This window comes from Peromyscus maniculatus, chromosome 2 (assembly GCF_049852395.1).
Source record: "Peromyscus maniculatus bairdii isolate BWxNUB_F1_BW_parent chromosome 2, HU_Pman_BW_mat_3.1, whole genome shotgun sequence".
Classification (NCBI taxonomy): Eukaryota; Metazoa; Chordata; class Mammalia; order Rodentia; family Cricetidae; genus Peromyscus; species Peromyscus maniculatus.
In genome coordinates, this window is record NC_134853.1 from 103,899,575 (window position 1) to 103,915,296 (window position 15,722).

The following is a 15,722-nucleotide window of genomic DNA, read 5'->3' on the forward strand; positions in this document are numbered from 1 at the left end:
CTAGAATAAAATAAACCAGGGGCTGGAGAGGTGGCTCACTGGTTAAGAGCGCACACAGGCTTCTCTTCCCGGGGACCCAAGTTGAGTTCCCAGAACCCACGTTGGGCTACTCACAATCACCTGTCACTCCAGTTCCAAAGGATCCAATGATTTCTTCTGGCCTCCACAGACAATGGCACCCACATGTACATTCCTCCACACAGCTGCACATCCACACATATAATTTAAAATTTTTAAAAAAATCACTAAATAAAATGAGTGTCGGCTTGCAGTTTGTCTAGCAAGTGGAGCATATTCACTCTGGGCACAAGGTACACAAAGGCAATTCACACTGTGGCGTCACTAAGCATCTGATGAAGAACTCTTCGTGGAAAGCACGCTGCCATGCCTGTTTCAGCAAAAGTTGGCCAATGAGGCTGAGGTTCCTTTGCTGGGATTTGCTTTGTTCTGCTCAGCCAATGCCAGGACACCATTCACGTCATCATGAGACAGAGGCACCGTGTAAGCAGACCACACTGCGACTAGGCATCACTGTCCCAGCCTCAGCCCCACTCCTCTGCCCAGCAGAAAGAGAACAGTTCTGTGAAAGCTTATGTGAGCCTGCATTATTAGAAACATCAGGAACACACTAAGATAAAAAAGCACTTCAAATGCCTGCTCCAGATTAGTGGGTCCCATCTCTAGCTTCATATTACAAATGACCCAAGCATCATTTGTCAGTGTTTCTGATTTAATTTCTCCAGGTGGAGCTCAGTCATCTTAATTTAAAAGACCTCCAAGTGACTCTAATGAAGAAAGGATGCTGGAGAACCATGGCTACAAACGACTGGAAACAGTATCTCCCTCTCCTGTGAGTCTAGGAAGAGGGAAACGAGACTTTAGCATCCACAGACTGACGTTAGGTTCTTGGGTCTGAGAAAGCTCTCAGAATTAGGGAGTCGCTGGACCAGAGCAAAGAAAGCAGGCGGGATTGGAGCTGAGAATGCTACCTCGAGGATCAGTGCCAGCAACAGACCCAGTGTGAGGTGACTGGGCAGGGCTGCTGCAAAGGAGATAAGGAGATGAAGGGCTTAGACGGGGAGTAGAGTCCCAGATCTGCCATCACCAGGATTACCTTTCACTGAGCATAATGCCGAGTCATTCCCTGTGGAAGATGTGCATGCAAAGTTGGTAGCTTCTGGAATTAGAGAATTGACAGAAAGGAATTTAAGTGAAAAATCAGTCTAAAGTTTAACTAGAATCTTACGTCACCACTGGTTTACTTAACTCACTGTGAATCTTGAAAGACAAAGGATATAGGAGGATATATGTACACACACATACACACAAACACACACATTGAGACACACATGCACACAGATGCACATAGATGCACACAGACACACATGCATGCAGACACACACACAAACTAACAATAAGCTTAATTAATCACAAGGCTAATGTTTTTCCTTGTTTCGTGTTCCCACAGTACATGGGATGATACATATGAGGTGATAAACCATGATGATAATGTGTAACATACCACACTCTAGCTGTCTCTCTCTGCAGACAGATTTCGTGTACCGTAAGAATAAGGCGTTAGCCATGCCCCTTACTTTTTGTCTGGGGAAAATATACAAAATAATGTGCTATCTGAGCTTTCTCAGCCTCAATGAACAGCTTTTATAGACGTTACTATTGTTTTAATTCATAGAATTCTCAACTGTTCACACTTCCAGAACCTTCACTCATCACTACGGCACTGTCCTCAAGCCTTATGGTCATGGGGCTCTCCATTCAGCCATGCACAATGTCTTTACACACCGGGTAACCTGTGAGTGCCAATCTGCTATAAAATTCAGTGTCTCCGAGTCATGGGCTCACGCCGTTGTCATCATTTACTACGCTCACTGAAGGCAAATACTGAAATGCACAGGAGTTAGGACCCGGAATCCTCCTAACCATATTTCCCACAGGCTGTGTGTGATTCCCACACATACGGGACCTAACACCAAAGGAACTTACACAGCCATGGATCAGGACATGTCTCTTCATTGGGAGTAAATGAAGACCATGGTTCCTAGTGGATTCATCAACCATCAGTGAGCGCGGCCACAGGCCATCTGCAACACGAAATGGTGCCCAGGCCACCACACACTGTGGTACCACGCACTGCTCCCTCCTAGGTGGAGCCATCAAATCAGCACCACGGTGGGTTTTATGGCCAAATGAGAAAGACAAAATGGGTTCCATCTGGGACTTTTGAAAGATAATACCGAAGTACAAAGCTAGTCAGACGTCCTGCTTGAGGAAATTTCCCTGCGACCCTTGCCTTCAGCCAAACACCAAGTCCAGAACACGCTCTGGGCTGGTTTTGTAAATGGAGCTTTGTATGTAGCTCTGGGTTCCATTCTAGTTTATTTCTCCACAGTGTCTTAATAATCTGGAAGACCAGCTAACACCAACAGGTGGTGGTGCTGGCGCGGCTACACGGCTGACAAGGTGTGACCAGGAGATACGACGCCATGTCTCTTTGTTTGCTATTTAAAACAGTCACATGGCCACGCAACTCCTTCTCTCTCTGACGCGGCACCCACCCTCCGGTTAATCTTTAATTGCCAATCAGTCCCTCTGGCGGCAGCTGTTCTTCTCATCCCATGAAGCCTAAAGGCTTAGGGCACCAGCTACTCTCATATTTAAGTAAAATCATTTCAATAAACACTGTGTGGTTTCGTTCAGAGCTATTGTATAAAAACAGACACTAAGTCAGCAGAAGCCACAGCCAGCAGATCCAAGTCACATTCCATGACATGTGGTGAGCAGTTGTCCGATTCCCCACGATGGGGGAAACACTCAAAGAAGAGAAGGCCAAGTGAATGAATGCAAAGGAAGCAAGGGAAGAGGTCTGCAATTTGAAATGGGTTGTTAAAGCTTTAACTGCTGGGGGGCTGGTCGTCAGGACACACAGCCTGGAATGATGTTCAGTTCCTGCTCAGGGGCCACTTTTACACAGCTTGTAGTGTTACTGTTTCCACTCTCCCTGAAATCCTCCACATTTGTTAACACCAGTGAAAAGCCTCCCCCAAGACGCTCTAAAACCCAACTGTCCCCCTTGGAAAGATTTTCTCTCTGCCATTGTAGAAGACCACATTTTTATTTAAACCCATCACAAGGCATTTGTTCCGTGCTGTCTATATTTGTTTATGAGCTTTGAAGGCAGGGGGACTGAGCTGTCTGTGGCAGGTAGCAGGCTTTCAATGAATGGATTAGAAAATGAAATCAATAGTTCAATAGTTATCGTGTCTTAAGATTTTTTTTAAAACAAGAAAACATGCTGGGTGGTGGCGGCAGCAGCGGCGGCGGCGGCGGCGGCGGCGGCGGCGGCGGCGGCAGCGCACGCCTTTAATCCCAGCACTAAGGAGGCAGAGGCAGGCGGATCTCTGTGAGTTCGAGGTCAGCCTGGTCTACAGAGGGAGTTCCAGGACAGGCAGGGCTACACAGAGAAACACGTGCTACAACTTAGATCCTGCCATGATTACAGGTTACAAAGACACTGTAACTAGTTTCTTCTTTAAAGAAAAAGAAAGAGGGAGGCAAGGAGGGAGGGAGAGAGAGAGAGAGATCATTTCTCTTGAGAGACATCTGGAACTTATCTCATAGTGCTGTTTTAAGTTGTAGAAGACAAACTTATCCAGCTCACAGGCAGCACACACCCTTGAGGGCTGAATGCTGTCACTAAGGACATAATCTAGATCCACAGCCTTGATAATCTGAGGTTGGAAGGATGGACTCAAGCCAGTGCATTAGCTTTCAATAAGCAAAGATGTGTAACTCTATATCTCCAAAATTAACTGCATATGTATGAGAGAAAGCAGACCTGTTTTGGAAGTAATTAGGGGTGGGGGGCAGGGAGGTGCCTTCAGTTATTCGAGGAAGGCAACCTTACATGGCTGTAGGACAGAGAAGCGGGGACAGTCAGGGAATGGCTCCACTTCCATCAGCCTTCCAGCAACGAGAAGGCCTCGGCTCCTTGTCGGAGGGAAGAAGTGAGGATCGTGAGCTTTCTGGATTCCCTTTTGGGTGTGAGATTGAGTTTCCCCTGCCCCCTCTCCAGGTTCTTCCAGTGCCACCGTTTCCTGGCCACTGGTCTGCTGGTCGAGTGGGACTTCTGTCCTTCCTTAAAGGCACCATGTCAGCCCCTGAGCCTGTCTGCTCTGGGCAGCCTCTCTTCCCAACAGCCTCAGTCACCAACTCCTCACTCACTCACCCACTCCTCACTCACTCACTCCTCACTCACTCACCCACTCCTCACTCACTCACCCACTCCACTCATCTGGCTAAATTCTACTGACTCCTTCCAGCTCTCGCTCTCCCAGGCGAGCTTTCTCTGCTCCTGTGGAATCAGCAGTGCTGGACCACCGCAGACATTTCAGCACTATTTGAAGCCTTTTAAAAAGGTTTCTATCTTGTAAGTCACTTCAAGATAAATACCATGAGTCTTCTGCTCACTTGAGTTTCTCTAGTGCTGGGCCGGCTGCTGTATGGAGAAACTCTACAATGTGTGTCAGTTGAATAATTGACCCCAGTGAAACATCAGAGCTGTAGAAAAAAGTGCCGGCGGAGGAGGCGGAGAGTGGGCGCGCATGGGGGGGGGGGAGCCCATGCTCTGCATGCTTCCATGGCTCTGTCTTTTCATTTGCTGACAGTTCAGACTTAAGATGATGCAACCCTAGAGTTTCAAGTTCTCAAACATTCCTCCCTGAAAGGGAAGCAGTTGCTATAATAAAGCAAAATGCAAAGTAACAAGATGATCTACCTCCTTATACATTTATCTGAAACTACAAATCCACTTCTCCAATTCTGGAGCCAGAAGGGTCACAAATATGAAATGACAGTCCGGTTGCCTTTAGTCTTCAGTACCAATCACTTCAGTCTTATTTGTTCATGGACCTGTTTCAGGCAACTTAAGCCATGAGTAAGAACAAAGAGACAGCCAGGCTGTTGGCCTAAGATAGAATCCAGAGCAATGGAGGGCTAGTGTCTGTTCTACCCAATCAGAGGGTGGTGGTAGGCTAGGGTCTGCTCTACCCAGTCAGAGGGCAGTGGAGGGCTCGAGTCTGCTCTACCCAGTCAAGAAGGGGCAGTGGTGGGCTAGAGTCTGCTCTACCCAGTCAGAGGGGGCAGTGGTGGGCTAGAGTCCGCTCTACCCAGTCAAGAGGGCAGTGGAGGGCTAGAGTCTGCTCTACCCAGTCAGAGGGGGCAATGGTGGGCTGGTGTCCGCTCTACCCAGTCAGAGGGATCTGGAAGAAAATTGCACCACCTGTTTCTCTTTTCGTTTCCAGTATTTTATGTAATTTGCTACATTTTTCCTTCTTTCTAACCTTCACACCTGTGTGAGCCCTCTCTCAAAGAAGAATTCATCACTGAAAATAGGCATGCCACGTACCACGTGCGCACGTCCAGCAAGGTAAGTATTAATACCCTCTATTTTACTCTCCAGGCCGCTGGTTGGCCTGACTAAAGTTTTAGGTCCAGGAACACTGCAGCCTGGGTTGGAACTTACTTGTAACATGTACAGATGGCTGTTGTATGAGTGCTATCTTTTGGTTTACAGAATGAAACAGAAACATAGAGGGAACAGCCACATGAGACAGAATTATCATAGAGGGAACAGCCACATGAGACAGAATTAAAGCATTGTAGCTGCGCTGTCCAGGGAGTAGGACCTTCATGTTCACGGGAAAGATGAACCAGGCTTCTAGGGTCTGGTAGGAAGTAGGGAATGTTCAACAGCTTTTCCACATTTGGGCCAAACTTCTCCTGGGGATTTCTACCCTTTCTGAAGTCTTCCTCACTTTACTATGCCGCCAATCTATTGTTAACAAAGGGAGAATTGTTGTGCTTACGAGGAAGGCAGACCCTTGCATGAGATGCCAGGGCTTGCGCCTCAGGAGACAAAGGTGTGTGTGATTCCTTAAGTGAAGACAGCAGAGCATCTGTAAGCACTGAGCAGCCATAGCCTTTGATGGAAAGCAGAGCTGAGTCTCAGGGCGCAGGCCCGGTGTTAGTCCTCATGTTTATCTACGCCCTGTCTCTAGGGGCCAGACAGGAAAATAAAGCTGAGAGTGCAAAGTGACCTGCAACCTGAGCAGCCTTCGAATGATGCCCCAAAGGAGCATTTCTAAGGATCTTTTCCTGCACATTCCCAAATATCACCAACCCTATGAAAACAGGCAGGCTTAAGGGAAAAAACAAACAAAACAGCCAACTATGTTTGCTCTCTGCAAAAACTTACCATCGAGGGGCAGGAACGCTGTGCTAAGTGTGTGCTTACTTTGCAAGATCCCAGCCCTCAGCCTGCAGTCAATCATCTACTACACAGAGCATCTCGGCCGCTGGAGGCTACATTTATCGGAAAAGACAAGGCCCTCTGCTATCTTGATGGCCACGTTTTAAAGTCCTTTGAAACAGTGCTGCAGTCACAGAGGCAAAAAGAGCTATGTCACAGATGAAATACAGCCAACCAAGATTCCACCTGGGAGCAGGGTTTTTGTTTGCCTTTTGTTTTCCCCAGCACCTCAAAGGTCTCTGTTTGAGCCTCTCATCACATGGCACAAAGCTGGGGTGTCTCTTGAATGGAAGGGTCAGGTTGCAAGCTGTGTGCCCTGGAAGCCACAAGCCCTGTCCAGACCACCCAGCTCTCCAAAGAGGGAGCTACATCAGATTCAGACAAGATAAGAGAGTGCCCTCCTGTGTGACCTGGCCCGGAGAGACAGCCTTTCTAGGGAGTTACTTAATCCCCTTGTGAGGGCAGACATTTGTCTAACTCAACACACTTGTGGTCCCGGTCCTTGTGAGAGTAAAATTTAGAAGATACAATTAAGATTTTTGAAGAAAATTGATAAAATAAATCTTTGAGCCTACCCTGCAGACAGATGATTAAGGATTTCATGCTCCGTGTCTGCATTTGGAAGACGGAGCCAGTCAATGTTAGAATAATATCCATTCTTGGGGCTGGGATGTGCAGCTTGTAAGCAAGGTTGGCTCTTGACCCCAGCTTGGGAGAGCAAGAAGGAAACTCGGTGGACCTACCTCCTTTTAAATGTTTAGAGCATTTGGTGGCTAGCCTAAGAGGGTTGGCAACAGCGGAGACTGGAAACACAGTGAGGACAAGGACCCTGACCATGCCATCTGTATTGACCATTTTGGAATCCTTAGAAACTAGCACTGTGCCTGGAATGAGGAGAGAGCAGGAAAGGCCCTTGATAAGCACACACTGGCTACTTTCTACTGTAAATACTGAATGCCATAAAAGTCGGGGATGGGGTTGCGGGCTGCTCTGGCTTTCATTTGTTGTCACATAAGGGCTGCAGCACGAAGAACCACTTCCTGTTCAGTCACCGAGGGTTGGCTGCAGAGAAACTCAGTTTCCAGGAAGAAGCTCCTGCTCTCTTCCAAGACATCCAGATTCATTCAACCCAACTCAGTCCAGCCCAGCCCCAGCATCGCATCATCCCCAGATAGTGAATAACACCCCCAGAGATAAAGTGTCCAGGGCCTTACTTAACTCTGAGGGGCAGGCAGGCTGTCTAGACCAACATCTGACAACGTGCCATCCCAGTACCTACACACTGTCACTCCTGGCAACAGAAAGGCAGATCTGGGGAAGTCAGGTGAGAACCATGGGTAGAAAGCCCTGGTTCAGCAGTCAAGAATGCAAATTTATGTTGTACCTGAGTCATGTTCAGCATCAGCTCATGCTCAGGCTTACTACTTAGACATGAAGTTTGATATTAACCAAAGACATGACGAGAATTTAACTGCCAAGAACAGTGTACGGCAATGTTTGCTCAAATGCAGCATCAGATTGACCTGGAAAGATTCCTGTCCCAACACTGGGTAAAAATCTGTCTTTTCACCAAAACCCAAAGGTCTCTCTCTCTCTCTCTCTCTCTCTCTCTCTCTCTCTCTCTCTCTCTCTCTCTCTCTCTCTCCTCTCTCTCCCTCCCTCCCTCCCTCCCTCCTCCCCCTTTCTGCTCTTTCTCACTCCTCTACCTCCTCAGACAGTCTTGCTATGCTGCCCAAGCTGCCCTTGAACTTGTGATCCTCCTGCTGCAGCCTCCTGAGTGCAGAGATTACAGATGTATGACCCAACGGGCTTCGATTCTTATCTACATTAAGTTTTGAGCATCTAGAAAGGAAAGAAAGCGCGGATTCGGCTAGAAGTCACACAGAACACTTTTTACCAAGTGGACAGACCCCTGGGGATGCCAGCGTGAAACTTCTCCAGTTTTGGAAGAGCCAGGAAGGGCCATAATTTTCCAGAGCAGAAGGCTAAAGAGCTGCTGGATCCTTCCTTGGGTCTGCAAAGCAGCCCTGAAGAGGTTAATCTCTCCAGCAACACTGGCACCTATAAACACTAGCTAGCCCTTGAAATGCTCTTTCTAAGCCACATCACTCATCAAGACTGAATGCCACAGTAAACAAAGCAAAAACAAAGCAAAACCCAGAAACTAAAATTAAATGCCTTAAAAGTGATTTCTGTGCCCCAGATGCAAACTCTCAGAAATTATTTACTTACTACAGCACTGAAGTCTCTGGACCAAATCTCATTCATGAGCTGAAAGCCTAACCGCCAGCCACACTTCAGAACAATGATTACCTTGCCTCCCTCACACTGCCTTTCATCACTACCAAACAAGACTCATACTTTAAAACAACATATCCAAATGTAATTAAGCTATTCAAAGGTTCCCAGAGACCACCCATGCTCTAGATTCTGAGACCCTGGGGACATTATTTGTCCTGTTAATTTCGAATCTTTTCTCTTTGCCATTCCCTGTAGCTGAGAGAAAATACTCTAACTTCAGGGAAATTCTCACAAAAATGTAAAACAGTTATTTCCTTTTTAGTGCCCCTGGGGGTGGAATCAGAAGAGTTACGCAGAGGTGGAGGGGCCAATTCATCTTTGGCATTTGGTTTGGTAACACGCAAGTGCCCGCCTTCTGAGTTAACAGAATTAAAGTTTTGCAAGCTGCCGGCAGCCTTCGCTCACTGCTGCTCACAGCTGCCCACCTCTGGGGCACTCTGCTAACAGAACAGTCACAGTCAAGAGCAGACAAGCAAGGGAAGCAGGTACTTACAGGTGGTGGTTTTCTTTCCAAGCCAAGAGCTAGACACTCCTGGAAGTGGAGGGCTGGTCACTGACCTGGTAATCGAGTTTAAAATGTTTTCAGAGGAAGAGGGAGAAAAAACATCCCAGCAAAAGAAGAGAGCTGAAATTCCAGTCTTTCAAGTCAGCTGGGTTTAGGTTTTCTTTGTACTAAAAATCCATTAACCCACACAACACAAATAGGGAGAGACTTGGAGATCCCAAACGCACACTGTTTGCCGGTCTCCTCCACAGCCGCTGCTGTGGCTCTGGAAACTTACTTCCCCAGCGCCAAGTTTCTGGACTCCCCAGAGAAGGGCGTGTTAAGGAGGGCGTGGTAAGGATGCCTGCAACTGTTTGCAGGGAGCCCGACCCCCCTGGCGGGCAGCCTCAGCTCCGGTCCCTTCTGCTTGCTAGTTGGTCAGCAGGGACAAAACTGAGCTTTTGTTAATAGGTCGGATGCTTCTCTTCCCAGCTTTCTTCCTCACTAATACCGCTGGCTGAGCCGAAACAGTCTCTCCTGTCAACAGCACACCACACACACACACACACACACCACACACACACATACACACACACTCACACACTCACACAGGCAGGGATTCACTCTGACACACGTGCATGCAGGCTCAGGCTGCACACACACATTCACACAGACTGTTCAAGCACACTTTTCCCTGCCCCTCTTTTCCTGGGGGCAGCCCCTGCTCTGAAAGGTCTGTGTTTAAATTCCCAGGCCATGCTCAGCTTTGGGAAGGGGTGGGGGAGGGGACTGGCCCTTTTGAACTTTTGTCATGGTTCTGAAAGGAAAAGATGCCAGAGTAGATCTAGATCCTGGATTCTAATTTGAAGAACACTTAGCTCTTCATTTATAAAGGATTTCACGTGTCTGCCAATTCAGGTCCATGACACACCAAGAGGCGCCCTCTCAAAAGTGACTCCTGCAGCTCATCTCTGGATCCAGTGGGTAAAGGGCTTACAACTATGTAAGAAACTGCCTCCCTGGAGTGTATGTAGTCCCACCAGAAGGAAAAGCAGCCTGCTTTCTGGCTGAACTTCCCAAGGAGCCAGAATTGAGAAGTTGGGGCAGGACCTCCCTTTGGGAAACAGCATGTGGAGACTTGTTCAAACCTTAGCCCCAGGTAAAAGCTGCTGCAAACCCAAGACACACACACACACACACACACACACACACACACACACACACACACACAGGGCTGGTTTGAGGACCCGGGTGTGGGAAGGAGTAAACACAAAGTACATGGTGTACAAGTAGGACAATGGAATCATGAACCCCATTGTTTATGATGATAAATTGTGCAGATTTAAAAATAGATACAGCCAATTCCATGTGAATGTGCCGACAATATTGCCATGCCCCTTCCCAATTAGGAAAGCAGGGGTGGAAAAGAACGGGGTGTGGGGGGGGGGAGCAGGGGTGGAAAAGAATGGGGGGGGCACAGATACAGGAGCAGAGGAGTGAAGGAAGGAAAGGGAGAGCAATAAACAAAAAACTGAAAAAACGATACAAAAGAAGAGAGAGAAACAATTCCTTTGATTTTTAAAGCACGCTTTGTGGAAACTTCCTTAATAAAGGCACACTGCGCACTTACTCAGAGTCAGTGGAGATTTAGCGTCTCCGAGCAGCCTTGGCTTCCTGGCAGAGCTGTGAGAGTAAGTGGGTAAAACTTGAGTGAGCGGGCTCTTTATAAGGTAAACAAACACTATAAACAAGCACAGCGGCAATGGAGCAAGCATGTGTTATCTGAAAGGGCAAGAGAGCAAGCCACCACGATGACGGAAAAGAAACATGGCAAGCTAACTGTGCTTTCAAATGGAGTTCAAAGTTTTCCAGGTCGTGACTCTCTCTCCACCAAAGAAATGGAGACAGTTTTAGATGCTATTAGTTGAAATGAAAAATCCACTTGGTAAATGCTAGCCTGTGTGTGTGTGTGTGTGTGTGTGTGTGTGTGTGTGTGTGTGTGTGTGTTTCTCCTAATATCAGGGCTAAACCAGGCTTGTGGATTAGCCTAGAAACACAAGCAAATACCATGAGAAAAGTCCTCCAGTGTCCTAAGGTAAAAGCGAACATAGACTGCAGCACACACCAAGGTGCCTGCAGTAAAGGCAATCCCTGCAATGCTGATTATACAGGTCAGGCTTGCTGTAACTGAGCTGGACACAGTCCAGAACGGACAGCAGAGATGGCCAGAACATCCTGAAATCTGAAGTATTATTTATGTAAATAATTCTCTTATATCATCCACAAAAGAATCGGGGCCTGTAGAAATAATAACATCTTAATCAGTTGGTATTCTTTGAATGAATTCTTTAAAATGCAAAGCCCAGATGTTTACTAAAATAGGCAAAGAAACAACAAAGAGCTCCTCTGAAAGACAGGCTCCCAGTTTAGTGTCAGGGGGAAAAATGCATTTTATTTCTAGCCTTGGCTGGAATGATAAAAATAGAAAATGACACTCACAGGACAGTGGCCTGTCGGTGGTGAGGGACAGAGGCACAGCTCCACACTGCCACCCTCAGCACTGTGAAGAGTTCTAGACTTCTAAGGATGCCAGGTCAAGCCTAACCAGGACTCCTGGTTTCAACTCTAGAAAGAACTTTAGGACTAGCCAGTCTATGGAGCTAGAGTGGGAGACTTTGCTGAAGATATTTTAATATAGGCTGAGCAGGTGTTCTAGTTTGCTTTCTGTTGCTTTGATAAAGAGCACGATCAAAAGCAACTTGGGGAGGAAAGGGTTTATTTCATCTTACAGCTTCCAGTCCTTCATGAAGAAGTTAGGGCAGGAATCTGGAGGCAGGAAATCTAATGCATCAGAAACCCGGGAGGAATGATGCTTTCTGGCTTATCTTCAGGCTCATGTTAGCTGCTTTCTTATACCTCCCAAGAATCACCTACCCAGATGTGTTACCACCAACAGTGCACTGGCTCCTCCCCCACCAATCATTAATCAAGAAAATGCCACATAGATGTGCCCACAGGCCAGTCTGGTGGAAGCATTTTCTCAGATGAGGTTCCCTCTTTCCAGATAATTCTATCTTGTGTCAAATTGACAATGCACAAAACAGTACAACTGACCCCTTGCAACCTGACATCCAAACTCATCACTAGTCTGTCATAACCTCCTCTCCTTTGTTCCCTAGATCTTACATTAATATTAATATAGAACATATTACAATTTTTTAAAATCCCAGTCTTTGAATTTTTCAACATTTTAAAAGTCTAATTCTCTTTTAAAATGCAATGTCTCTTTAAGGGCCCCAAGTCTGTGGGCTCCTAAAAAAATAAAAACAAGGAAGAACCAGGGCACTGTGACAAATCAAATCAAATCTAAACTCTAACAGTGTAAATAATTCAGTAGCCAACTTTTTGGACTAACTCATGATCTTCTGGGCTCCAAAGAGCTTGGGCGGCTTCACTTCTCAGGCCCTACTACCCACAGTGTATAGAGTTTTCAAGGCTCAGGCAGGCTGCATTTCACACCTGCCCCCGTCCTTGATGGTCAGCCCATCCAGTTCTGGCACCTCTGATACGCTCTGCTCTCGGCTTCGACTGAAGCTGTACCTTCACCAATGGCCTTTCAGGGCTATCTTTGGGGACTCTGACCCTGTCACATGGTACCAAGTCTCAGCTGTTCTCCTTGGCCTCTTCAGCCCTCCAGCTCTCATGCCACCAAAACTATTTGGGAGACCCTTACACATCATCAAATTAGCTGCCAGCTGGAGACACTGCCTTAATCCCTTCTAGACCACAGCTCTGTGTGTTGACCACAAGGAAATACTTCCCAGATCCCGCACGTGAAAGGCCTGGTGGCCAGCATAAGGTGTTATTGGGGGGCATTGGAACCTTTCAGGGTGGGTGGTAATTGGAGGAAGTTAGATCTGTGAGGGAATGTTCTCAAAGTGGATATTGAGACCATGTCTGCCCACCCTTTCTCTTTATTCCTCTGCCCCACCACGACACTCTCTGCCGGGCCACGGCCTAAAATCAATGGAGCCCAACAGCCCTGGGCTGAAACCTCTGAGATTTGGAGGCTCTTCCGTTACGCTGTTTATCCTGGGCATTTTGTCATCAGCAAAATGCTAACACATTAATAATGAAAAGAGAGACACAACAAAAATCAACAGCTATTCGTTTGAAAGTCACCAAAGCCCAGAAAACCATCAACCAAGCAAGAATCCCAGAAGAGTTTGTATACCTTATCAAGAATATACTGCTATAACTTCTACAGTTCAACACAGGCTAGAAAAACCAAATAGCATAAGAAAAAAAAAATGATGCCTAAGGATAGCAAGGAAAAAAATAAACCTTTTGTCATTTCTGGAATAAGTGTTTATGTAAAATCATTTAAAATTACTGATTGACTTACTAAAGTATTTATCTGCTCTAAGATCAACATGCAAAAGTTCATGGTACTAATATATACCTGTACCAACTAACTCCTACAGAAATAATCCTAAATATTAATGTTTTACATGACAAGAATTTTTAGTAAATAAGAAATTATGGAGTTGGCACTGGCAGGAAAAAAAGCAAAGAAAATGGACAGCAGAGCATGGAAGACACTCATTCATACATATGCGCCATCAAAACTGCAAGTCAAATAGGCCATGCATTTTTCTCATTAGTAATTAACTCAAACAAAGCTTCAAATGCTAGCATTGAACTGATCTTATTTAGAAATATAAAAACCCCATCAGTCACTGGACAAAGGCTCTATGATGACAGCTAGGTTATTTGCTAGGCTGGTCACTAGAGTAGACCGGTCCAGGCACCCTCTGGACCACTGCCAGCAGACCAAGGTGGGGTCAACCTTGTGGATTACTGAAAGCCTCCCTAGCACCCTGCCTCTTCCTATTCCCATGATGTCCTCATCTATCATGGTATCTTCCTCCCTGCCCTCCCACTCTGTCCCAGATACAGAGATCCACGGCCAGGCACCAGACTAAGCTCCAGGAATTCAATTGATGAGAGAGAGGAGAGATACTACAGGCAAGGGACGTTGAGATCATGATGGGAGGACATGCAGAGATGACCAGCCACACTAGTGGAAGCCCATGAACTGTGGATTGGTGGCTGTGGAGGCCCCATGGGACTGGACTAGGCCCTCTGAATATGGAAAATGGTTGTTTGGCTCGAACTGTTTGGGTAGCACCCAGGCAGGGGGATCGGGATCTGTCCCTGGTCTATGGGCAGGCTTCTGGAATCCAGTGCCTGTGGTGTGACACCTTGCACAGCCTTGGTGCAGTGGGAAGGGGCTTGGACCTGCCTAGGCTCAGTGTGCTGGGCTCTGCTGGCTCCCCTTGGGAAACCTAGATTTGGGGAATGTGGGCATGTGGGCATGTGGGGTGGGTTGGGCGAGAGAGCTGGGCGTGGGAGGACAGAGGAGGGGGGATCTGTGGATAGTATGTGGAGTGAGTAGAAAATTTCTTAATAAAGAAAAATGAAAGAAAAAACAAATAAATAAATCTATTTCAGAAACAACAAAAAAATAAATAAATATAAAATCCCCATCAGGAATCTGATGGGGGAATGTCTTTCCGTATGCTGCAAATATGTGTTGCTCTGATTGGTTAATAAATAAAGCCATTTGGCCTATGGCAAGGCAGCTTAGAGGCAGGTGGGAAACTCAAAGAGAGAGATAGGAAGAAGGCAGCCGCCCAAGGAGCAACATGTAATGAGACGCAGGTAAAGCCATAGAACATGTAACGATACATAGATTAATAGTTATGGGTTAATTTAAGATATAAGAGCTAGCTAGCAAAAGGCTAAGCCATGGCCATGCAGTTATAATTAATATAAGCCCCTGTGTGTTTACTTGGGGGATGAGAGTGGGAGAGATTTGTCTCAACCACCAGGACCCAGGAAATTTTCTGACTACAGGAATCCTTTTTATTTGCATTTTTACAGGAAAATGTACCAAAGACCACATAAAGTGTTTACTTTGAAGTTGTCTTTCATTTTAACCATGCTTGTGTGGTATGGAGAGCTTAGAACCAGGAGTTGTGTTGTGTTTCCCAGCATACCTTAGCATACCTCACGAAGTGGAGAGTCTGCTTACTGGCTGTTTTAGGGTTGCTGTTGCTTTCAAGAGACACAATGACCACAGCAACTCTTACAAAAGAAAACTTTTAATTGGGGTGGCTTACAGTTTCAGAGATTTAGTCCATTATCATCATGGCAGGACATGGCAGCATGTAGCAGACATGGGGCTGGAGAAGGAGCTGAGAGTACTACATCTTGATCCACAGGCAATAGGAACTGAACTATAACACTGGGCATGGCTTGAGCATAGGAGACCTCAAAGTTCACCCCCACAGTGACACACTTCCTCCAACAAGGCCACAGCTACTCCAATAAAGCCACACCTCCTAATAGTGCCACTCCCTATGGGGGCCATTTTCTTTCAAACCACCACACTGGCTCTCCGTACTTTCTAATGTGGTTCCAGGAAAACATCTTAATTCAGGTTCTCTCAATATACAATGCCTCTCATGAGCAAAGTCTCAGATTGGATCCCTAGCAGTGAAAAAGAAAAATCACAGCAGCTTAGAGCTAACCAAAATATAACTA

General features: G+C 46.5%; 1 protein-coding gene across 6 annotated transcripts in view; it reads right to left on the bottom strand.

Annotated features, from left to right (window-relative positions):
• The window catches only part of Frem1 (FRAS1 related extracellular matrix 1), a 148,765-nt gene extending 139,146 nt beyond the window's left edge, over nucleotides 1-9,619 (bottom strand). For 2 of the 6 annotated variants that reach the window (XR_013049175.1, XM_076564440.1), the window contains exon 1: nucleotides 9,123-9,618. The gene's annotated coding sequence lies outside the window, so the exon portion shown is untranslated. Of the gene's footprint in view, nucleotides 1-9,122 lie in introns of all 6 variants that reach the window. The other 4 variants (XR_013049176.1, XM_042271360.2, XM_076564439.1 and 1 more) reach the window with 2 other exon arrangements.
• Between the last annotated feature and the right edge of the window lie 6,103 nt (nucleotides 9,620-15,722).